At 46.7% G+C, this 24677-nt stretch overlaps 1 pseudogene; it reads left to right on the top strand.

The window, feature by feature from the left end:
- The first annotated feature begins 10065 nt into the window (after positions 1–10065).
- Positions 10066–14310, top strand: LOC144121902 (uncharacterized; annotated as a pseudogene).
- Positions 14311–24677: the final 10367 nt, after the last annotated feature.

Genomic DNA, 24677 nt, shown 5'->3' with positions numbered 1-24677 from the left:
ATCACTGATCAGTAAGTAGCAGTCCACATCCAATAATCAAGTAGGCAACAAACTGCACCTGGTAAAGCCCACCTTGATTAAACGGAACTCATGCAGATACCAAGAACATTTTATACAATGCACGGAAGCCATCTCCGCATTCGACACGTACAGCTGCGCGCTAGTATATTTTCCCGAAACAACAAAAATCGAATTCGGACGAGTGATTGCCTTAGATCACATTCTATCTTACTCCCCTAGAAGTTGGGAAATATTAAAAAAAAGCGTTTGACATGGACTCCGAAGAAAACTTTCCTTTCCAAGCAATAAACCGCACAAAATGCATGTTTCCAACCATCACCACGGGCGCAAACCCGCTTTTGTGAGTCTTCCGAGTAATGAAGACGAGCAGAGAACCGGCATAATATTTCACGACAACCTTGCTGAGAGTAGCAACTTAAGTGAAACTCTCTTTTGTTTATGGACAGAAATGAAACTGCTTGCGGTATATTTATAGCAACTAGGACATTTTCTTTGAGCCTACTGGTGGGCTAAACTCTGAAGCCGCCTCCTTTGTCTGAAAGCATGATGGTGAGTTCATTGATCAGAGGCTTTTAGTAGGCTGACCACTTGCGGATATTTTTATGCAATTCACTCTGTCCCCATTAGAAAGTTCCCGCTCTTGTTCTGGTACACGGACTCCTACAGATCGCTCAAAGATTAGATATAAAGAAAGACAGGCCAATACGTTTTTTATGGGGTTTAATTCCTCAATGCTATACAGGCATTTAGATTAGCCGTAGTAAAGGGCTCAGGAAATTGCCACCGCCTGGGATACTCTAACGTGCAGTGATATCGCACAGCACACGGGCCTCTAGAATTTGGCTTCTATCCAAAATTGGACCAATGCGGCCGGGATCGAACCCACGTCTTTCGGGCCAGCTGCCGGGCACCATAACCACTAGGCGCCGCGGCAGCTCAAGACATGGCTTTAACAAAGGAGACGAATTAGACGAGATTGTGGGCAAGCCCAGCGAAAATCTTTGGGTCATTTCCAAAGATATAATGAAGTCTGCTGACAGTTTAGCACCTTCGTGGGTAGCTCTGCAAACAATTGGGGTACTAATAAGTCTTCAGACAAGATCCAATACCGTACATTGCCATAGCATCAACTCAGTCATGGTCACAGCCATCCCCTTGTAGTCAGTGCGTCGTGAAGCGACGAAGGCGTCAATATCGCTTTCAAGAAAAGTATGTAGCCAGTGAATGCAGAGCTTCATTTGTATCCAGCACTCGGATTTCTTCACCTTTCATATTCTGACGTGGCCTTAAAATTGCACCAGAGGACAAAGAGGCTTTATACTTGAGTAGGAAATAAGGAGCACGCCAGCGCACCCCACTGAATAATGAGCTCAGCGATGAGATTGACATATATCAGAGCGGCATTCTTTGTCCCTGTGTTTTCGCAGTTTACCTCCATGGACAGGAGCTATCTAGCCCGCAAGAACGTTATAGATCGCTTTCCTTGTCCTCGACCTTCATGTGCTAGCAAATCCGTAAAGTTACTCCTCAAATACACGAGACGCAGGCTTCATTGCCTGACTGCAGACTCGCTGGGGGCGCCCTTTCTTGTTACACACCCAAGATTGATCTGGACATGTTACGTACTGTGAACTGAACTAGACTTTCATTCTGTTTCTCTCTCGCTCCCTTTATGACCCTCACCGCCTATAGGCTATGGCCAACAGGACAATGCCAGGTTAACCTCCCTGCTTTCCTTTTCTTCTGCCACTAATTTCTATCCTCGCTCGCTCTTTAGAGAAGGCACTCGTTTATTCATCGCAAGATTTTATTTTGTCAAAGGAAGCAAATGTTTTCTACGAAGGCTAATTTTTTAGTACATCGATGGTGTGTGACAGAAAAACAGTCCTATTAGCTGCATTTGCGCATGATAGCCTTTGCAACTTGTGCACCGATAAACACAGCATGACACGACCAATTCTGGCGATAAAGGTGCTCAGTAGAAGCACCGCAGAGGCCCATTCGCGATAGACTTTGTCTGTCAGGCTTATAGAACCGTATAGACAAGTGGCTAAGGTAGAAATGAAGGTTTTTCTTAAAACTCTTAGATTTGCAAAATACGAAAGAAATTCACCGCCGCATTGCCCGCATCTGGTTGAATAAGCACTTTCGTTTGGGCGAGTTGGTTCATTCTGCATTAAATCTAATATACTTGCGCAAACATGCGCAAGAAATGAGAAAAATGAGGAATCAGGAGCTCAGCGTTAATACTATGCTCTATGACAGTTCCATGTTTATGCAACGCAACAGCTACCTGCTACCACACACCACGAGAACCATACTGAAAAAAGTTGTGAGAATTAGGCCTAAGCGGGGGCTGTAACGATGTGGCGACAATAACAGGAGCAAGGTCAAGTATTGTTAGAAGGCTAGAGGCTTCACAACTGCAGCTCAGTTATGTAGCTTACTTTAGCACGGCGACAAGCCGATATCGTGTACCGCGGCTGGCGCCCGTGAAGGAGCAGATGTGAACAGAGATCCAGCTACGATGGTGACCAAAGTGTCGTCACTCACCGCCATTATCAGACGACTGGCCAGAAGCAGCTAGACTAGACGCTAGGTGGCGGCCGGATGGCGCAAAATGATGTTTTTTTAACTCCATTGGGGACTTGGGGCGCATTGAGACCAAGAAACTCCATATAAATTGGGAGCTATAAGGAGGGGAATCTCTTAATTTTTATAACCCATTATTGTGTTCTAGGAGTAAAATAGGTCATTTAGGACATTTTTACTACATAATGATGAAGTAAATGTTTCCGCTTATGGAGCTTAAAGGGTGACGCCCAGCATTTAAACTCCCATTTGGGTTGATTGGGTTAATTCTTGTTTACAGTGTAGGGTGCACCGCTTCGGGTGCAGCATTAAGACGGGTGCAGGTCCAGTATAAAGTGCGGGGTGGAGGGAGCAGGAAGCAGCATGGTGACCGAGGAGATCGGGGAAGATAATGGTGTGACGCTTCGTATCACCGAACCGCGTGCCGCTGGCCATGGTGGAGCTCCTTGCACTACCATTTTCGTCCTTCTTTGTGGTCCTCTCTCTGCCTCATCACTGGTGGTATGGTTTGGCTACTAACGAAGAACTAATAAGGATGGCTTTTTGGGACCAATTTAGCTGCGATCATAGGTCAAGATTATTTCAGTGGCGCCGCATGGAGCATGCACAGTTGCATGGCACGAGGCCGCAAGATGAGGTCATTTTCTACGTCGCTCAAGGGCAAAACATAAGGCACATGTACTTGTTTCAAAGAATAAAACGGCGCTGCCAAGCAGCGAAACATGAGCAAAAATAATGAATTGTTTGATGAGCAAAATGATTCTTTATCCAACTCCTGAACAAATACAGCGAGTGCCTGCAACATTCCATACCAGACATGCCCCAACGACCTGTTCTCTCGCCGAACCAAGCCTGGTCTCTTTTGCAGTGCCTGCTCACGCCACTCCCATTTTGCCCTGCTGAATCAGCCGACGCCACACGTGTGGCTACTTCATGTAGCCTGGACTGGCCTGAGAGCTGGCACTACTAGCGAGTTATTTTTATTTGAAAAAACTATGGTTCATCTAATCGTCGAGAGCAGGTGCAAGCTTGAAATCTGCTCTACGAAAAAGGCAGCGCATTCTATGATGACTCTCATTGATCGCGGTAGCCGTACTCGAGTACTGGCCAGGCCCTTTTTCTGCTGAACACACCGCCCCATTTCGATCGCTTTTGTTTTTCGAGGTAGGAAGCGCCAATGCTCTCCCTCGCTGCTTTCGCGACTTGAGCATCCTTCGTAAGACGATTTTCCTAGCTGAACAGTGCGCTCTGCTTCTTTCGCCGCTTTGCGTGTTTTACCTGCCGCCGCGTTCAGCCACTTTTTTACGCGCTGCGCAGCTCCGTACCGCTCTTCCATTTGCAGATTGCCGCGCCTTAGCACTTGCCCGCTCTTCCTCAGCATCAGCGATCCGTTTTGCCGCCAGGCTGCCTTCTATGGCCCTTCGTATGCGGATGCATTAAGCTCCCGTTGGCGACAGAGGCAAGTGTTCCTGTTTCTTGGTTCATTCTGCTTCATTGCACAGACACGGCAACAACGCTGATAGCACTGAGGATTTCGAAGCGCAGGATGAACAGGAAAGATGACGAAGACTTCGATCTAGAGCGCTTAGTGTGAAATGTTTCCATCGAGGGGCTACGGCGATGGTCGAGTGGTCAAAAGTATCGGGTATGGTATGGCACCGTATGGTTAAGTTGTGGTACGGTATGAAGCTTTCCCTGCGGGATGTCATTCGGGTGAAAAGATTCGGAGTGTTTCAGAAAGCTTTCTAGTGTATGCTTAGCCTCCTGTTAACCTCGATTTCCAGACAACAATGTTCGCCTTAGTTTGCCGAGAATGGGTGGTAAAAATATTTATGCTTAAATAGCTTACAGTTCTGCTTATAGATAAAAATCATGTTGCTAATTGCAGGTTACATGATATGCAATACATATATAACAACTTTATAACGCGATAGTGTTGAAGTTCCAGTTCTGCAGAAAATGCTGGGTCGTCGTCGGCGTTGTCAGTGAAAAATCCCTGGATAAGAAACTTAGGTGGGCCACCTAGCTCCCGTTACCTTGAGGCGTCATCACAACCTCTCCACCGAGGTGTGTGCAGACTGACCACCATGGTAGGTGGCACTTAAATAATGATTGGCCGCGAGAGGTTTCTCGAGAAGAGCAACTTGGGTAACAGAATCCCTACCGGTGGCAGCACCTTCTATCGCAGGGCACTGACGCAACGCTTAGCCGCGGCACCACTGCGCCCAGAGTGTTATGAGGACTTTCAGAGGTCTATGAACGTAGAGAGCGGTCTATTCCGGATGTGTGGGCATCAACGCATTTACGCTTACGCGTAATGCCCTTAAGGCAGAGCTTAAGTGGCCCCTCAAATTTTATTTTTTACGCCTTGTGGGGTGGTGTGGTGAACCTAGTTATTAATGCACGAGCGTTTTCCGCAGCTTTTTATAGAAACAAATTTTTAAATGCTGAATCTTTTTGAAGAGCCAAGGTTTCAAGAATTCTCGTGAAGAGTTATTTCGAATTGAAGGTGACCTTGGAGACAGAAAAGAAAAATCCTTACCAGCGAACACTGCGTGCAGCGGAGGAAGGAGAGCTGGGGCAATGGCGGTATAGGCGAACCTGGGCTTAAAAGGGTTGATACATCAAAATTCGAGGCTACAATAACCTTGTTATGGGCCTGTTCTGTATGTAAGGTAACCCAGGGTGAAGTATTGGTTGCAAGAAATGCTTAAATATATCCTAATTCAGATTCAAAGAGTTCCTAAATGCTCTTTCTCACAACGTACACCCATCGCTAGGGTTATATTTGGTGACGTAGAACTGTGGAACCATATCAGTGATTAGTAGTGACATCACAGCACACTAACGTGACGTACTATAGAACGGCGACGACCGACATCGGCGAGGCGCTGCGTCGGCGACTCAGCGGTCGGTGTGCTTATCGGCATACGCGTATATGCCGTTGCTGACGCACCAGCCGGTACCATATACCGGCGGCCGAGGGAAACCTTCACATCGATAAGACGATGACTATAGTTGATCTTGTTTATACCTGCTCCGTACTGTAAATATTCGAGGATCAACAACCTGGCTATGAAGCGTTCCCAAGGCTGGCACTGGAATTATTCGATGATTCTTGCAAAGTTATCGCGCCGCGTAGAAAAGTAAACGAACAAGCGGGCAAGCGAGAAAAGCTTGTTTAACCTAAGGTAAACGCAGCTTGCAATTTCTGAAGAACTGAAGCGCAATTTCGGCCTGTATTACAAATGCAGATATGTACACAAAAGTAGCACAGAGATGCAGTCGTCGTCATGGGCGGATTCCTGGGGAAGTTACATACTCGTGCGTTAAATGTTGTACCCTGTACAACTGTCTGGAGGAATTCATTTTGTGAAAACATGGACTGTTTGCTGAAGAGGCAGCAGATATCGTAACTAGCAGCCAAGGGACCCTGAGCAGCCTCGCAGCGAGGCAGCTCGGACAGACTGAAGCGAAGACAGAGAGGGGTATTGGTCGGGAGCCAGCTTACTAGGTAATTCGTGTTACTTGTTTGTGATTGCTGGTCATACAGTGCCAAACCAAGCGTTGCTTTGTCCCAATAACGAGTCTTACGGTTCTCGCTGGAACGCATGGCAACTAGCTCTTTGCATTTATATTCCCGTGCAGTCTTCAGAGGAAACTGGCTGCGCTCAGTATGTGGACTCATTCATATTGCGCGCCCGGTTTCCTTTAAGGGCTCAGGCACATATCAACAACGCCAAACATCAGAAAAAGCATGCTTAAAATACAGTGCAGAGAGGAAGGGGTTAAAAAATTGAGCCAGGATGAAAATTCGTAGAGACAGCTTTTGCACTGAACCACGAAAGTAAGATGTTTGTTTATTTTTCGCCATGGGCGCAAGGCAGAATCCTTTGCTCTTGAGGGAGGAGCCGAATAGAAGCTAGAAGCACTCCGATACGCATGGCAGCCGCTTTGGACCGGCTTCTTCAAAACCAGTTCTCCTTCTGCATGGCACGAAGTGAGAAGCCACGATATTTGCATGTGTAGATTGGTTGATAAGGTCGGCCTCTTGAAAGCCGCCGCTTTGCTGCATACATATATAGTGTATGGAGTAAAACGACAAAAAAGGAAGGGGAGGTGAGGAAGGGAAGGGAACAATTGAATTCCGGGGCTGTGTAAGGAAAGCATTTGTTCGGGAATATCAGTCCTGTGTGGTGAAAAAATGCACCAAAATCACCCAAGCAGAATAAAGCCGTTATGCAAGATACTTTTTCCACGTGAACTACGCAGAAACGTGCACTATTCAATGTTGCGACAGATTTTGGAGCGTTATTACGAAAGCTAGGAAAAGATACGAGTAGCAGAAATAGGGAGACACAAAACATATGAAAAAAAAGCTGAGGATCCGTGTTTCAGAATAATGAACCCGGTGGACGTCTCATAAGGCACTTTGTTCAAACTGCCGAGGAGGGGGGGGGGAGTTGAGGAGGCTTGGGGGTGGGGGGCTGGTCAGTGCTTACAGCTTTCTCTTTCTATGCGCATGACAAATATTTCTCGTATAACTGAAATGGTTATTAAAGAAGGCTGCCAAAGACTGATTGATGCTCTTCTGGCTGTTTTGCGATTGAGGTGTGCCCCAGGAACGTCTCTCGTAATCTGTCCGAGTTGTCAACAAGGTTGTCATCTTGATATGTTTTTTGTACATCTGTGTTCCTTTCAGTTTAATACACTTTGAAACAGCTCAGGTCGCCATTCGAATGTTTAGCAACACCTCTCCATATGGGGAGTGGCAATGTTTAGGTGTACCTGTTCGTGCGATGTGGGTAGCAGAGAACAATCGGAGAGAAATTTGTGCCTCCTTGCCTTATGCCTGTTTGTGGGACTCTTCCTCACCCCCCCCCCCCCCCCCCATCAACCACTGCGGAAACTTCCCTTGCACTTCTGTGTGTGTAAAGGAAGGCACATATACGGCCAAAGCTCTTGTGAACGGAGAATACGATAGCCATGACCAGCGACTCCTGACGTTTTTCAGCCCTTATGACAACTCAGGCACGTGCATTGCGGCGGCCACCTTCTCCTCCTTCATGCTTCCTTGGCTTTATTTCCTTGATTCCTCGGGAACTCTTTTACGCATGGTTTGCAGCACTGTGTTTAAACGCGTTCTTCCTAGCCGCGTCCATCGCCATCTCCATGCCCGATGGAATTCTCAATGACCAGCTGGAGAGCGCAGAAGCTCTCTCCTACGATGCACCACAGGACCACCCTGCATTGCGTACAAATTCTACTTAATAGGTATTGCGGTGGCGAATAAATTCCGGACAAAAGTAATGTAGAAGGAAACATAACATGAAACCAAAGATCAAGTACCCTTGACAGGCTTCCCAGTGAAATTCGGAAAGTGTATTGTGCCGATGTGCTATCTTTATCGAGCCCCTGTTTGGCGTCAAGATTCGATTCCGCTCAATCTCCGAAAAGGTGCACAACTGAACAGTTCGATAAATAAAACAGCGTGCCTTAACTTCACGTGCCACTCGCGTCTTGTCACACAAGCGCACTGCCTGTTAAGCGCTCTCTGCCGCATATAAGGTGCTTCCTTCAGAGTTTCGTTGTGTAGGATGGATTCAGTAACTGGTTCACAATTACTTAAAATCAGGAATACGAACCGTTCACAAATGTAGGCTTTTATGAACGTAATACTCGGCGCGCTCGCCATCCTATTAGACTTACAAAAAAAATTTTCACATATTCTGCTTTCCTCTGTCACTTAATCACTTCGAAATCAATCAATTTAACCACTTCGAACCCTATCTGACTGAGATCCACTGCGAAGAGCGTTATTTCTATGGTTATAAACGCCCGAGTTTGATATCCACCAACCGAATATCGCTTTGGCAGGAAATAAACCTTCACACAGATCATTATATTACTCTTACCAATTATTCAAACGATCCTACCGCTCATACCGCATGCGCTGACGTGTTTAATTCGGCATTTTCTACAGTTTTCATAACAGAAATTGGCACGCCTTTTTTCTTGAATACAACATTAAAGTTACTACGCATAAGATTTTTATGCAGATAGGATTTCGTCCGTAAATTACAAGATTAGGGTGGAATTGACGAAATCAACTCCAGATTTGTAAAGAACACAAAACACAATACCGCAGCGTATTTGTATTTACTCTTCACCAATTCCTTCACATCAGAAACCAAGCCGCATTATTGAAAAGTGGGAAAAATTTTTCAGTCTACAAATCAGGTAACAAAAATTCCCCGTTCAACTACCGCTTTATCACACTAACAAGCGTCTCATGCAAAGACATGGAACATATCTACTGTCAAATCAAGACTTGCCTTTTCTCGAATCAATTTTTCATTCCTAAGGACACGGTTTCCGGAAGGACTACTATTGCGAAACGCAGCTGATACTTCGCTGTCGTAACCTACATGTAAACCATAACTCGAACATAAAAATTGTCGCAGTCTTCTGAGAGGAAAATTCAGCGTCGTCTTAGTCGTCGCCGTCGCCGTGAGCGAAAAGCCCCAAAAGAAGTTTCCCAGATGCGCCGCCTGGGTGGCGGGTGAGTCACCTAGGACACGCGATATTGTGACGTCATGACAACCTGCCCACGCTGACATTGTGGCAGTTCAATTAATGACTGAAGTCGCCAGAGGTTGCTCGGGAAGAGCAACTTGTGTCTCAAGCTTCCCCATTCGCTGCGATTGAAACAGCCATCGACTGGGGCAGTGGCGCATCTCTTTACTGCTGCACAGCTGCGCTAGGAGTGGTACGAGTTCTCCCAGCGATCTTTGAATTGTAAGAAAGGGCCATTTATTATACACATGTTTCTTCTTTCCGCAAGTGTCGTTCTGTGCAGCGAGCGTGCTTTTGTGCCCACACGTGTGCTTTCTGTATGGGGAGCGTCCTTGGCGCCACCCGCCGTTCTGTGAACGCACCGATGGTCGCCCGCTTCGTTACCAATTGGTCTGGTCGTTAGGGTCGCGGGCAATGCCCCCGCCACCCGAAGTACGAACTGGAGAGCCGCGCGGCGTCTGCTTTCAAGTGTGCCCGTGCACATGTGGGCGTGAGTGTGTGTGTGTGTGTGCGCTTCCTGTGCATTGTAAGTGCGCGGTAGCCTGCGGCGCTGGGAGGAGACACAGCGAAGAGACGGACGACAAGGAACGAGTGTGTCTCAGACAGTGTGTGTTGGCGATGCTCGACGGTGCGGGTGCGCGAGCGGGTGCGAATTCGCGAGTAACTATTTTGGCATGTAAATAAGTTTTTCTAATTATATCCTTTTGCATTTCCTTCACATGAGTGCTTAATCGTCTCATTTCTTCAGCGCGTATTTGCTAAGATTAATTTAATCTTAAGGGTCATCTCTAACATTAATCAGAAGTGGGATTGTAACTGTGCGAACCGGACTGGAGACTGCGAATTCCAGAGAGCGAACTGTAGTTAATCACGACCATGAGCGAGACACCTTCAGGAGCGACAGCGGGCACCACCGACGGTCAAGATGGAGGAAAAGTGAGCGACAGCATTTCAGTGAGCGACTTCTTGAGCGCGATGCGGGAAAAAGACCGTCTGTTGGCCAGTCTGCTGGAAAGGCTCGCTCTACCAGCGTCATGAGGAGCGCCAGGCGTGGCAGCAGCAACAACAACCTATCAGGTGATGCCTGACCTCAGCAAGAACATTTATGACTTCGATGGCAGCGGCGGTGCGGCGTCGGCGAAAGAGTGGCTGGAAAACCTGCAGACTACCGCTACACCGCACCGATGGCCTGAATCATTCAAGTTGGAGACTGCTAAGTGCCACCTTGTGGAACCTGCCAAGGACTGGCTGCGTTCTCGCAAAGAAGTGAGTACGTCGCGGGAAAATTTTGACTACCACTTCCGCCGCACCTTCTGCGACCAGACACGAGCGGCAGAACGATGGAGGAAGATGCAGGAGCGAGTACAGCAGTGCAACGAAAGCACAACAGCCTACTTCCATCCAAAGGTGCGTCCTTGTCGAGAGGCCAACCTCTATTTTTGTGACACCCGGGAGCAGGTGCTGACCGGTCTCCGCTCAAGGCAGCTCTGTACTATGCTAGTTGGACGCACCCACGAGGACGACGACGATCTTCTCCACGATATTATGGAATTTGAGCGTATCGACCGAGAGCGGGAGCAAAGGTTTGGCGGCAAGCGTGAGAAGATCCAATTCACGGCGGCCACCGAAAGGGGTGCAGAAACACCACCTGCGCGGAAGACTACGTACGATCGATTTGGCAAGGACAGGAAACCACCCCTGACCAACGAAAGATGCCAGTTCAAATGCTACAACTGTGGGCGATTCGGACACATCTCCCGCGATTTTCCAGAAAAAAAGCATGAGATGAAATGCTTACGCTGTGGGAAGAGCGGCCACACGCAGCGTCATTGTTCGATGAGCCAAAGCAACGAGACCAACACAGTGACCGACAACGAACGGAAAATCGCCCCTGGAGCGCTACTGAAGCAGGCCATGCTGAACGGGACGACGACCCTCGTCGGCATGATCGACAACGCAGCTCTGGATGCCTCCTGCGTGCCTCTGCGGCTGCACGTTGCGGTGCGAGGCTGACGAAGGATGCCACGGCCCTCTACGGTTTCGGCAGCCAAGGCACTTCCTCAGCCAGGGTGATCGGCAAGTGCTACACAGACCTCGAGATCGACGGCGTCAAAGGCGAGAACGTTCCTTTTCTTGTAGTGCCAGACGATACTTTGACAGTTGACTTGCTTGTCGGGAGAACGTACACAGAACTACCTTACTTGGCCTACGCCAGGCTGGGTGGTTGTTTGCGCTTCTGGCACAAAAGTGTATGTCCGTTCTCTCACCTGGAGCCGTTGAATGAGCCCAGACTGCGTGTGAAAGCGACTAGAGAGACCGTCATTCACTCTACCTCCATTAATTGTTTAACCTTATCATCAGATTCAGATTTGTCAGGCCCTGTTTTGTTCAGTTCACTTGGAAGCGAAATTTTTGTCGACATGAGAGAAGGGGAGATTAGTGTGCCGATTTTCACGAGCGGAGACAAAGACTTGCTTGTGAAAAGGGGACGGGGACTCGGGCGCGTCATGGAGGTTGACGTTGTGGAGATACCTGACAGCCAAAACCAACCTGCCCGCGTGAGCGAGAGCGATGCAACTGAGCCCAAGGTTTTTTCTGCGTTGCGACAGAGCGCAGACCAATCGAGGATCAGCAGCTTGAAGTAGGGCCCTCGGTAACGAAGCAGCAAAAGGCTGAACTTCTTGGCCTTCTAAATGAATATCGCGACTCCTTCGCCAACAACATTAGCGAGCTGGGATGCACTCCTGTGCTTAAGATGGACATCACGGAGACACCTGGAAGTTCGCCTGTTGCGGTTAGGCCGTACCGAACAAATGCCGCAGAGAGAGAGACAATTCGTGAGATTGTTGGAGAGTGGAAAAGAGAGGGTATCGTAAGCGAGACCTCGTCGCCTTACGCGAGCCCAGTGATCCTAGTGCAAAAAAAAAAGAACGGCGAGAAGCGTTTAGTCGTCGATTACCGCCGCCTGAACGCGCAGACATTGAAGGAAAGTACCCGCTCTCTAGCATGGAAGAACAGCTTGAGAAACTGTCTGGGGCGAAGCTGTACGCTGTGCTGGACCTTGCTCACGGCTATCTGCAGGTGCCACCCAGCGACGAAGCAAAGAGCAAAACAGCTTTCATAACACCTGATGAGACAGGGCAGTTCGAAAGGATGACGTTTGGGCTCACAAACGCTCCATCGGTGTTCCAGCGCCTGATGAATCGAGTCTTGGGGCCTTTGAGGGGCACGACTGCAATGTGCTATTTAGAAGACGTGCTCATTCCGGCACGGAACTGGAACGAGTGACTCGTGCGGCTGCGCCAGGTTCTCGAGGCTTTCAAAAGGGCGAATCTAACCCTAAGACTTAGCAAGTGCGCCTTCGCTAAGGACAGCGTTGAATTTCTGGGTTTTAGCCTCAAGGAGGGAACGGTGCAGCCCGGAGAAGCTAAGGTGCAGGCAATAGAGATTTTCCCTGTACCGAAAAACGCTCATGACGTAGGCGGTTCTTGGGGCTGACGAGCTTCTTTCGGCGTTTCATCGCGAAATATGCTCTGATTGCCGAACCTCTCACCAGGCTCACCAAGCAAGAAGAAAAATTTGTATGGGGCTCTGAACAAGAGGAAAGTTTCCAGGAGCTCAAATCAAGGCTCATGTGTGAGCCTGTACTCCAGCTGTATGACCCGAAAGCGGAGACTGAGTTACATACCGATGCATGTGCGAAAGAACTAGCAGCAATGCTGCTCCAAAAGAAGGGAGACAAATGGCATCTCGTCTATTGTGTTAGTAAAAAGACGACGGACGCGGAAAAGAATTACCACTCGCCTAAGCTCGAGTTAATGGCAATTGTTTGGGCAGTGGATCGCGTCAGACCGCTGCTGCTGGGAATACACTTTACAATTGTTACCGACTGCCAGGCTTTGGTTTACCTCAACGCGCAGCGAACCCAAAAGCCGCAAATCGCAAGGTGGTATGATTTGATCCAGGAGTTCGAGTTCACAATCAAGCACCGCCCGGGAACGCGAATGCTCCACGTCGGCTCTCTCAGCCGTGGTCCCGTGGAAGCTCCTCAAGACACGATGAACTCCCTGCTAGAAGAAAGGTTCGAGGTATGCATGGCGTGTGACCTTGCCGAACAAGTAATGGTTCTTCAGAGAGGCGATGAAGAGCTGCGAGAGCTTCTAACCATTCTAGAGAAACCGGAGAGCGATCGTACGAAGGAAGAGAAGGCAAGAGCGAAGGGTTACAACATGAGGGAGGGAAGACTCGTGAGAGAGATAGAAGAGGACGGAAACGTGAAGTTCAAACTCGTACTGGCAAAATGCATGCGAAAGGCAGTTGTGGTGCAATCGCATGATTTGATGGGACACTTCGCACTGGAAAAGACAGTTTCCAAAATCCAAGAGAGCTTTTGGTTCCCACGAATGAGGAACTACGTCCGGAAGCACATTTCGCAGTGTTTCGAATGCATTTACAACAAAGTACCTGCTGGCAGACGAGAAGGTCTTTTACACCCAATTCCGCCGGGAAAACGACCGTTCGAGGTGATACATATGGACCACATGGGGCCATTCGTCCCAAGCAAGAAGCGCAATCAGTACCTTCTTGTGTTCATCGACAACCTCATCAGATTTGTGAGACTGATCGCTACACGCGACACATCAACCAAGCATGTGCTCCGTGCGCTAGAGGAGTTCGTTCTCGAAAGAGGTCTGCCAAGGACAGTTATTAGCGATAGAGGCAGTTGCTTCACGTCGCGCGCCTTTGCGGAATTCTGCACTGCACGATGCATACGTCATGTGCTTAACTCGATGCGCCACCCGCAAGCAAACGGCCTTGTGGAGAGAGTAAACACGGACAGTTCTGCCCGTCATCGCAACTTCAATGAGCGACCCAAAGCAGCGCGATTGGGACGAAAAACTTTCAAAGGCAGAACGAGACATCAACAATGCCGTAAACAAGACATCAGGCAAGACACCCTTCGAAATGCTGTACGGGTACCAGCCGGAGTTCCACAGCACCGCCTTGAGAAGAATTGTCGGCAGCGACGAAGCCCAATGGGAAAACCCCGAGGAATTGCGAACACGAGTTCGACAGCGCATCATCGCCGAGCAAGAGAAAAGCAAGGCAGCGTATGATTGAAGACACTTCCCGGCACGTCTCTACGATGTCGGCGACATCGTGTTCATGACTAAGGCTCCTGAGCAGACCGGAAAACTGACGAAGGCCCAGCGTAAGTACAGAGGACCGTTGGTAGTAACCCAGGCTCTACCCTTTGATACATATCGAGTGACAGAGCTCGATCAGTGCAAGAATACTCGTTTTGCGACCACAGCTCACGTATCACAGCTTAAGGGGTGGACGTCAACGCACCCGCAAGACCGCTTAGAAGACGACGAGTCATCCACCGAAGAGGAAGACACTGCGAGAGAAGTGGAGAGTGTCCCGCTGCCACTCAGGCGTTCGGAACGCAAACGCGCAGTGTCGAGCTGAACTATTTTTCAGGCCACATCCAAGGATGCGTGCTACTAATTTTACCCACTTGTCTACTGCCTGCATCTGTTCTATTCTAGTTGTATTCATACGTCTGTATATGTTTCTTGACTGTTTGCGAAGTGTTTGTGTGTTGTACAGTTTTGTTCACTCCTATTAACGAGGCCGTTAAGTTTTGTCAGAATGCCCGAGTGTAAGAAAGGGCCATATATTATACACATGTTTCTTCTTTCCGCAAGTGTCGTTCTATGCAGCGAGCGTGCTTTTGTGCCCACACGTGTGCTTTCTGTATGGGGAGCCTCCTTGGCGCCACCCGCCGTTCTGCGAACGGACCGATGGTCGCCCGTTTCGTTACCAATTGGTGTGGTCGTTAGGGTCGCGGGCAATGCCTCCGGCACCCGAAGTACGAACTGGAGAGCCGCGCGGCGTCTGCTTTCAAGTGGGCCCGTGCACATATGCGCGTGAGTGTGTGCGTGTGTGTGCGCTTCCGGTGCATTGTAAGTGCGCGGTAGCATGCGGCGCTGGGAGGTGACACAGCGAAGAGACGGACGACAAGGAACGAGTGTGTCTCAGAGAGTGTGTGTGGGCGATGCTCGACGGTGCGGGTGCGCGAGGGGGTTCGAATTCGCGAGTAACTATTTTGGCATGTAAATAAGTTTTTGTAAATATATCCTTTTGCATTTCCTTCACATGAGTGCTTAATCGTCTCATTTCTTCAGCGCGTATTTGCTAACATTATTTTAATCTTAAGGGTCATCTCTAACAGAATGTATATAAGAAAATGGCCAGTTCTGCACATGGACGTTCTCCTATTAACGCTATCGCTTCATTTCATTAAAGGATCTGCGAAACACTGCTTGAACGCATGCCGGTTACACTTCGGGTGAATTAGCCGCCTCGGTGGCAGAGTGGTTACGGGGCTCGGCTGCCGGCCGGAAAGATGCGGTTTCGATCCCGGCCGCGGCGGACGAATTTCGATGGAGGCGAAATTCTAGAGGCCCGTGAACTGTGCGATGTCAGTGCACGTTAAAGAACCCCAGGTGGTCGAAATTTCTGGAGCCCTTCACTACGGCGTCTCTCATAGCCTGTGTCGATTTGGGACGTTAAACCCCTATAAACCAAACCAAACTTCAGATGAATTGTTTGTTTCACACAGATGCTGACTCAAAAAGAATTACAAGAATCGATGCATAGGAGCCGGAGATATAAAGGAGCAGTTTCAAAATACAAGCAAACAAAATACTGCCCTCAGCAAGGTTCGATGAGTGCCTGCTTCATAATGTCCAATATGCCACTGTTTCCATCGCTGAACTGAGTGACAGAACTTGATTTTCGCACAGCTTCCTATTCCCATTTCACTCACCAATGACGACACTTAGAGGGACGAATCAAAACAGCCTATCTGAGCACGTCGCGGAAATTTGCACTCCATGGTTGCCTGTTCTCTGTAACTCGTTCTTGCCGAGGTTGGCAGCGCCGTTTGCGTGGTTGCGAAAACCATGTCAACGCCCAGCTGATCTAGCGAGGCTTCATCGCATGTAGGAAGGAAAACGATTTTTTCCTTCGTCTATGCTTCTTCGTCAAGTCGACGGTGCAGAAGAGAACAGTGATCAGTGACGTTCCCTGACTTATGGATCCGAACACGATCGAAACTGCATTCGAATTCGAGCGCGAGATACTTCGACGACGTGACGGCCTGCGCTAGATATCAGACACATTTAGCATAGGGCGTAACGCTACTGCTTACCGCCTACCATGGCCCGTCGCTCCTAGCGCGCTGGTTGGTCGCGGAGAGCAAGTAGCGCGCGCTGTTGACGGGAACGTGGCGCCATATTGCGCCGCTTCCGGTGATCCTCCGCAAGCTGACGATGCGCTCTGCTGAATGTGAAACGAACGGCCTTTTTTTCTTTGCATCCTGCCTTGCGACCAATACGAATGCTTAATGAGTGCAATGGGTCGATCGGATCGATTCCTTAAAGCCGTTCTCAGGCAGAGTAGCCATAAGTGTTGTGTGCTAGCTCGTAAAATGTTTACTGAGAGGCGCCATGTCCTTCCATGCAAAAAGTAGCCAGAGCCTCTGGTGATGTATTTTTGCTTTACCAGCTGACAGCGCTTTTAGATAAGGAAAACATGATGGTTTTGGTGATGCAATATAAAACACAAAAACGTGAAACGTTTTTCTTGTTATTAACTCAATTTGCAGAATATTTACTATTTTTACAATCTTGAAGCGCCCATCAAGTGATATCATATCTTCTGCAAAACCTGCCACTGTATGGTGACACCGTCAGCGCCATGAATTTGTTTTTGCGAGCTAATTACAATATTAAAAAGAAGAGTATACGCGGTACGACCGATGCTAATAGCGAAACTATAACTCATTCTATGCATCCAAGAGGCAAAACAATGCACTGATTTTCTGTTTTGGGGCCCTTTAAGGCGGAGCTTGTGTATCCCCTCCAGTTTTTTTTCAGAACCATTCGACGAATTATCACACAAAGGCTTGCTATTGAAGCTTAAACTTCTGAACTTGGAAACTGGCATTCTAATTAGGATTGTGCAGTTATTTACTAATCGTTTAAGAATTATCCTTTTGAATAACTCTCCGCTTTACGGCAACTTCAGGCGTTCCCCGAGTGTCTGCCCTTGGTCCGGCGTGTCCTTGGTCCGGCGTATATATATATATATATATATATATATATATATATATATATATATATATATATATATATATATATATATATATATATAAGGAAGCCATACGTAATTTTCTTTAAAACCAATTGATTGGCATTAGAAATAAAAAATAGAAAACATTCCCCTATGCACCTTGGTTTCGTTGACTGTTGGCTTCCTTAATATGTTTGTCAAACAAGCCCCTCATTTCATTTGCCTTGTTTGCTAATTGGTTAACGGGGGTCTAGGTTCTCGCAGTCTTGATGCCATAGGTAGAATAAGAGGGCTCTCGCACATTTTCCGCCCTCGCCGTTAGATGACGTTCCACGTCACACTTGCGGTATTACAGGACGTGCTACGTCCACCGCTATGGACGAGGGTGGCGCTGGTGAACACTCTCAAGGCTCGCTTACACGCAAAACATAAATACCCACGAAAGCAGCAGATTGGACAGCCGTCGCGGTAGCTCAGTTGGTAAGAGCACCGGACGCGATATTCGGATGTCGTGGGTTCGGATCCCACCGGCGGCATGGTTTTTTCTTCTGCTGGTTTGTAAGTAATTTTCTTTAAAATAAATTCATTGGCATTAGAAATTAAAAAAAAAGAAAACATTCCCCTATGCACCTTGGTTTCGTTGACAGTTGGCTTGCTTAATATGTTTGTCAAACGAGCCCCTCATTTCTTTTACCTTATCTGCTAATAGCATAACGGGGCTCTCGGTTATGGCAGTCTTGTTGCCATAGGTAGCATAAGAGGGCTCTCGCACAGTTTCCGCCCTCGCCGTTAGATGACGTTCTACGTCACATTTGCGGTATTACAGAACGTGCTACGTACACCGCTATGGACGAGGGTGGCGCTGGTGAACACTCTCAAGGTTCGCTTACAAGCAAAACATAAATACCCACGAAAGCAGCAGATTGGACAGCCGTCGCCGTCGCTCAGTTGGTAAGATCACCGGACTCGATAATCGGAGGTCGTGGGTTCGGATCCCACCGGCGGCATGGTTGTTTTTTCGGTTGTTTTACAAGTAATTTTATTTAAAACCAATTGATTGGCATTAGAAATAAAAAAAATAGAAAACATTCCCCTATGCACCTTGGTTTCGTTGACTGTTAGCTTCTTTATTATGTTTGTCAAACGAGCCCCTCATTTCATTTGCCTTGTTTGCTAATAGCTTAACTTGGGTCTCGGTTCTGGCAGTCTTGATGCCATAGGTAGTATAAGAGGGCTCTCGCACAGTTTCCGCCCTCGCCGTTAGATGACGTTCTACGTCACATTTGCGGTATTACAGGACGTGCTACGTCCACCGCTAAGGGCGAGGGTGGCGTTGGTGAACACTCTCAAGGTTCGCTTACACGCAAAACATAAATACCCATGAAAGCAGCAGATTGGACAGCCGTCGCCGTAGCTCAGTTGATAAGAGCAGCAGACGCGATATTCGGAGGTCGTGGGTTCGGATCTCACCGGTGGCACGGTTGTTTTTCTTCTGGTTTATAAGTAATCTTCTTTAAAACCAATTGATGGGCATTAGAAATTAAAAAAAAAATAGAAAACATTCCCCTATGCACCTTGGTTTCGTTGACTGTTGGCTTCCTTAATATGTATGTCAAACGAGCCCCTCATTTCATTTGCCTTGTTTGCTAATATATATATATATATATATATATATATATATATATATATATATATATATATATATATATATATATATATATATATATATATATATATATATATATATATATATATATATATATATATAGCACGTAGCACGTCCTGTAATACCGCACGTCCTGTAATATAGCATGTAGCACGTAGCACGTCCTGTAATACCGCGAGCGTTACGTAGAACGTCATCTAACGGCGAGGGCGGAAACTGTGCGAGAGCCCTCTTATGCTACCTTTGGCATTAAGACTGCCAGAACCGAGACCCGCGTTAAGCTATCAGCAGACAAGTTAAAGGAAATGAGGGGCCCGTTTGACAAATTTATGAAGGGAGCCAACAGTCACCGAAAGCAAGGTGCATAGGGGAACGTTTTTTTTTTTAATGTGTTATGCTTATCAGTAGGATAATATTTCTTAGATTAATAAATTGCTTAAAGCAAATTACTTATAAAGCAGCAGAAAAAACAACCATGCTGCCGGTGGGATCCGAACCCACGACCTCCGAATATCGCGTCCGGTGCTCTTACCAACTGAGCTACGGCGACGGCTGTCCAATCTGCTGCTCTCGTGGGTATTTATGTTTACTGGGTGTAAGCGAGCCTTGAGAGTGTTCACCAGCGCCACCCTCGACCATAGCGGCGGACGTAGCACGTCCTGTAATACCGCGAGCGTGACGTAGAACGTCATCTAACGGCGAGGGCGGAAACTGTGCGAGAGCCCTCTTATGCTACCTTTGGCATTATGACTGCCAGAACCGAGACCCTCGTTAAGCTATCAGCAGACAAGTTAAAGGAAATGAGGGGCCCGTTTGACAAATTTATGAATGGAGCCAACAGTCACCGAAACCAAGGTGCATAGGGGAACGTTAATTTTTTTTTTTAATGTGTTATGCTTATCAGTAGGATAATAATTCTTAGATTAATAAATTGCTTAAAGAAAATTACTTATAAAGCAGCAGAAAAAACAACCATGCTGCCGGTGGGATCCGAACCCACGACCTCCGAATATCGCGTCCGGTGCTCTTACCAACTGAGCTACGGCGACGGCTGTCCAATCTGCTGCTCTCGTGGGTATTTATGTTTACTGGGTGTAAGCGAGCCTTGAGAGTGTTCACCAGCGCCACCCTCGACCATAGCGGCGGACGTAGCACGTCCTGTAATACCGCGAGCGTGACGTAGAACGTCATCTAACGGCGAGGGCGGAAACTGTGCGAGAGCCCTCTTATGCTACCTTTGGCATTAAGACTGCCAGAACCGAGACCCTCGTTAAGCTATCAGCAGACAAGTTAAAGGAAATGAGGGGCCCGTTTGACAAATTTATGAAGGGAGCCAACAGTCACCGAAACCAAGGTGCATAGGGGAACGTTAATTTTTTTTTAATGTGTTACGCTTATCAGTAGCATAATAATTCTTAGATTAATAAATTGCTTGAAGAAAATTACTTATAAAGCAGCTGAAAAAACAACCATGCTGCCGGTGGGATCCGAATCCACGACCTCCGAATATCGCGTCCGGTGCTCTTACCAACTGAGCTACGGCGACGGCTGTCCAATCTGCTGCTCTCGTGGGTAGTTATGTTTACTGGGTGTAAGCGAGCTTTGAGAGTGTTCACCAGCGCCACCCTCGACCATAGCGGCGGACGTAGCACGTCCTGTAATACCGCGAGCGTGACGTAGAACGTCATCTAACGGCGAGGGCGGAAACTGTGCGAGAGCCCTCTTATGCTACCTTTGGCATTAAGACTGCCAGAACCGAGACCCTCGTTAAGCTATCAGCAGACAAGTTAAAGGAAATGAGGGGCCCGTTTGACAAATTTATGAAGGGAGCCAACAGTCACCGAAACCAAGGTGCATAGGGGAACGTAAATTTTTTTTTAATGTGTTATGCTTATCAGTAGGATAATAATTCTTAGAATAATAAATTGCTTAAAGAAAATTACTTATAAAGCAGCAGAAAAAGCAACCATGCTGCCGGTGGGATCCGAACCCACGACCTCCGAATATCGCGTCCGGTGCTCTTACCAACTGAGCTACGGTGACGGCTGTCCAATCTGCTGCTCTCGTGGGTATTTATGTTTACTGGGTGTAAGCGAGCCTTGAGAGTGTTGAGAGTATATATACTACTTAGAGTGTGTCCTCTAATATACGCCTGTTTGCAAACGACAGCTTCATATTCCGCACTATCAATAACGAACCTGGCCAAACAACTCTGCAGAATTATCCTAATAGTCTTCTCGAATAGTGGACAACGCTAGTGACCCTAAGCGCCGATAAATGTAAAAGCATGTTGCTCTCCCTCCGCCACTGCCATCTCTCTTTTCTTACACAGTCGCTAACGTGACTTCTTTGTGTAAGCCTTTGTCAAGACCTATCTTGGCGCGCGCTTGTTACTAACATCATCTCTGCATCTAAAAAAACCTTATACTTTCCGAAATCTTATCTGCGTGACGCCTCGCCAGATGTTAAATAATTTGAGTATAGGCCGCTACTTTATGCATCGCCCGTTTGGAACGCGAATCAATCATACCTAATCTACACATTAGAGTCGGCACGATGTCGCGTTGTACTAGATAAATACTCCATTCACACATGAAGTTAACGTTTAATCTTTGAAAGCAGAATCCGGCTTGTCAACGCTCTCTAGTCTATGCCGCGTTGTCGCCCCCCCCCCAAGCTTGTCTGTTTCATAAGTTTTCTTCCCTCAATCAAGCGCCATATATCCAGCACCAACCTGCATATCTCCCCGCACCATAAATCCGCCTCAAGTACGCTCACGTGCTCGAACCACCATCGTCTCCCTTAACACAACGCGAAAAAAACGCGTGCACATAGAAGGGACGTAGACACGCCCGTTGACCAGTTCTGGGCGGGGGTGTGCTTCGTAGTAGGAGTAACTTTAATAAATAATAATAAAAAGGACTTTTGCTAGCGCCGGCATCTGCACTTTAGAAAAATGTTGATTTTAGTCTTTTGGGGGTAAACCACTTATCTCTGAGCTAACAACTTTATGAGGGTAATATTATGCTATTTGCTCCAGACTGATGTTTTAGTCCACGGCAAACAGTATAAACGTTACACTCTCTCTAGTGTAAAGTTACGTCTTTAGAGGCAGTGTAAGTTTATGCTTCCCAAGATTATAGTTACACTTTTTCAGGAAGACTATATTTTAGTCCAAAAAGGTTAACTCCTACTCCCACAGCAGCGTAAATTTATGCCATCAATAACAGTGCAACGTTAGGCTGTCTAAAAGTATTGATACATTTTTGACAACGAGTATGTTTTATTCCAGACAGAATAACTTACTTTAACAGCTACATAAAGCTATGCTGCTATGGGTTAATATTTCTCTCCAGATTGCAATGGCTGGCCTTCTAATCATGCAGAGTGGTGGTGCAATGTGTACACAAGAAGCAGGCATGTATAATGTGTAGTAGTTTCGTGTTTTGGTTTCGTCACAGTGCAATAACAGAACAAGATTTTTCTCAACTGAAAATAAAACATACCCCGAATGGCCTTTATAATATAATAAGGTTACAGCCAAACTGCTCACAAGTCGACCTATTTCTTATCCTGGAGGACCAGACAGCAGGAGAGACCTGGGCAGCAGATAAAAATGCACACGCACTTAATACACTTAGACAACACATAAAGAGGCATTGAAGGACGAGAGATTTTGTTATACAGTAACTTAAATGAACTGAAGTTTTTCAGTTAAAAATTCATGAAAAAATCTGTGCTCAAGTGTTTACATGAAAGCAAGAAAGAAATAAACCGGCGCCAAAAAAATCTATGTCTCACAATTCCTTGTTTCCAGAAAAATTAAGGCAGATAGGTCTATGTGCCACAACATTGTGCCAAATTGAGGTTCCATCACAAAATGGTATCAAGCGCTATAAGTAGGTGAAAACCATTTCATGCTCTGAGCCTACTAGATGTGTGCACCAAAAACATAACTAGGGCTATATAATGTAGCAATGGCACTGCCTCGAGAAGAGCATTTTCCGATGCCTCTATATACCATAAACTCCTTGCAATAGTGGAATTTAATTTAATCATTTTAAATGACAGCAAAATGGGGGCTTCCTGCATTGCAAATATAATATGGTGCGTGAGCATGTGTGCCATGAAAACACAAACGTGACATGATTTCCATCAGAGCATGCAACAGTCAGAAACAATTCAAGAACAAAGCAGCAGATGCCTTTCAAAAAAGGTCCTTCAGCCAATGGCACTGACCGCTTCATCTGATGTCACGGTTAGTCTGATTTAAGTCCTGGTTTATCGCGCTTCATCGGCCGCTCCATGGCGAGGTCACACTAGCAGGTGTAAGGAGAGTAACGAGAACACTGTGAGAATCGATTGAAGCCATTGGTTGGAGGGCATTCTTTAACGGGCATTTGCCGCCTCGTTCTCGGGTTATATGCAACTAGAGACTGCAAAAAATGAGGTAGTGACAAGCCAGATCACGATAAATCAGCATCAAGTGGTAATCAGCGGCCTTCTTTTTGTGTGCTTGCCACGCTAAAGGACATCTGCATATGGCTGTGCCGCCATCAGCAGAGAAATGACTGCACTAGGGGTCTTACCCCGTCTTAGTGCCACCACGTAGCTGGTTTACTTTGATGTTGCAGTGCTGTGTTACTTAAGTTTTGTACACCACTCAAAAAATCAGCATTATGATGAATTTTATGTAGTTTACTTTCATGCTCAGAGAGCCCACACTTGGAACTCCACATCAACGAGGGTTAAGGCCTTCAGTTGATAATGCCTGCACTGACCTACTGTCCAATGCTAGTACAAAGCACGTGGGCCTAAGCTATATGCAGCTGGGGGAGCTTTAGCAAATGTGATAGGGTGGGTGCACTCAATGAGGGCAGGCTATACAGAGCTATCTCTCACTTTTATTTCTTGTAACATTGATGGCAATATTTATTATTCTCTCTGGCACTTGCAGTCAGTCGCACTGGTCACTGTCACAATGTGTCTCCTTACAGTGATGACTTTAGTGTAACAGTGTGGAAGCTTTGGTTAACCAGAAACACAGAGTATCTTTGGGAAAAAAATTTGACTGGTATTACGACTGAGCAGAAATAAAATTCAAACGCAAATAACAACGTCAAGAGAGAGGAGCACTGTGCGAACATTGGTCACAATCAGGAAAGCTGAATGTGAAAGAAGTCACAGTTCACCCAAAACATCATCCCTCGACTCTATCAATGATGGGTCATTCCAAGCCAAACATCCCAGAGTTAATCTCAACCATATCCGATTTGTTCAAAAAAATAATGTAAAATTTTTGCAATTTGTGAAATCTAAGCCAGATGCCAAAAACATTTAATAATGTGGTGAGCGCAGTTTGAAGAATTAGAAAACCTGAAACCGGCTTCACTCTAAGATCGACCGAAAATCCTTATTTTTAGAAGATACACGACAAATGTTTTAATCAGATTTGCAATAATTCTGGCTTTTGATATGATTCAGATCTTGTATTTTTGAACGGTATAATTATTTTTTTATTTAAATAAAATGCAAAAATTCCACTATGACACTTGCAAAAATATTAACTCCTTTTAGGAAATAAATAGCCATCTTGCTTCATTACATGTCTATTACAAATAAAAAATGTTACAGCTCATGCAACTGAATGAACCGAAGTCAAATAAAATGCTGAATTTGC

Source organism: Amblyomma americanum, chromosome 1 (assembly GCF_052857255.1).
Source record: "Amblyomma americanum isolate KBUSLIRL-KWMA chromosome 1, ASM5285725v1, whole genome shotgun sequence".
Classification (NCBI taxonomy): domain Eukaryota; kingdom Metazoa; phylum Arthropoda; class Arachnida; order Ixodida; family Ixodidae; genus Amblyomma; species Amblyomma americanum.
The sequence above is the reverse complement of the archived record's forward strand: the minus strand, read 5'-3'. Positions and strand labels throughout refer to the sequence as shown.